Source organism: Penaeus monodon, chromosome 39 (assembly GCF_015228065.2).
Source record: "Penaeus monodon isolate SGIC_2016 chromosome 39, NSTDA_Pmon_1, whole genome shotgun sequence".
Lineage (NCBI taxonomy): Eukaryota > Metazoa > Arthropoda > Malacostraca > Decapoda > Penaeidae > Penaeus > Penaeus monodon.
Window position 1 is genome coordinate 23,398,885 of NC_051424.1, and position 1,586 is coordinate 23,400,470.

The window sequence follows — 1,586 nt, forward strand, 5'->3', positions numbered from 1 at the left end:
TATGTGTTGTGTGTGTGTGTGGTGTGTGTGTGGGTGTGGGGTGTGGTTGTGGTTGTGTTGTGTTGTTTTTTTGGTTTTGTGTGTTGGTGTTGTGTGTGTGTGTGGTGTGGTGTGTGTATGTGGGGTGTGTGTGTGTTTTGTGTGGGGGTGTGTGTGTGGTGTGTGTGTGTTGTGTGTGTGGTGTGGTGTGTGTGTGTGGTGTGTGTGGTGGTGGTGGCGTGGGCGTGCGTGCGTGGTGCGTGCGTGCGTGCGGCGTGGTGCATGGTGTGTCGGTTGTGCTAGTACTAAATGATTATCACACAACGAAGGTTAATAAACAAAAGTGCTTTTTATGGATTTTTGGAATAATCCATCCCCATTTTAAATCATTATATTCATACTTTTCGTAAAAACTTTTTATGAAAGTTAGCAATTTTTATGATCCCCAAAAATTTAACAGATTTGTTTTCACCGTGTGCAGCCTCTATAAACCAGATTCTTTGGCTGTGAGACGTCGGCCGATTATTTTCACAGGGATGCGCTCTTCATTTACTAAATCAGCCTACATGTTACCGCTTTCCTTTGAATATCTAAGTTTGAGATCGCATCAAGCCTTTGTCTATTATTTTTGATGCTTCTTTGACTTTTAATTAAACAAATCTTATTGCTTGAATTGATTTGGATCTTGTTTATATTATCCTGTTGTAATAAGAAGTGAATTTTGATGCCGGAATGTATTCTGTAAGCTTCGATTTAGCTTGTACGTAAGAAACGACACTCAAATTTGATTTAAATCATCCAGATAAGCCAAAGAAGAAAAATATACCTAAGAACAAACACTATCCCAGAAAATAAGATAGATAAAATAAAATCATTTGTAAAAAACACACTTAGGATTACATTAAAAAATATAACAAAATAACGACCTAACTTGTTATTATTATTGATATTTCGCGAACTCTCACGGTATTCCTGAGAAACAACAACAATACGTTGGAGGAGAAAGCATTCGTCAAGGCGAAGAAGGGAGGAGGGAAGGGAGAAGGAAGAGAGGGAAGAAAGGAGGAAGTGGAAGAAGGGGATGTGGAGGAAACGGGGGAAGTTAAGAAGGAGGGAAAAAGGGAGGGGATAGGAAGGGAGGTAAGGAGGAAGGGGGGAAGTGGAAGAAGGGGAAATGGAGGAGGAAATGGAGGGAAAAGGTAGGAAGGAAGGGAGGTAAGGAGGAGGGAAGTGGAGAGGGAAGAGGAAGGAGGAAGTTTAAGAGGAGGAAGGGAGGGATAGAGGATAGGGGAAGGGGGATGGAAAAAAGGAATGAGGAAGAGAGTGGACAAGAAAGTGGGGAAGAAGGGAGGGAAGGAAAGAAGGAGTGGAAGGAGAGAGAAAGAAAGGAAAGGGGTGAGGGATGGAAGGAAGGAGAGGAAGGGAGGAGATAAGGAAGGGAAAGGAGGAGAATAGGGAAAAGAAAGAGGAGAAAAAAGGAGATGAGGAAGAGAAGAAGAAGAAAAGGAAAGGTTAGAGGAGATAGGAAGAAAAAGCAGAAGATGAGAAGGAGAAGAAAGAAAGGAAGGAAAAGGTGGGAGGAAAGGAAGGAGAGTAAGAGAGGAGAG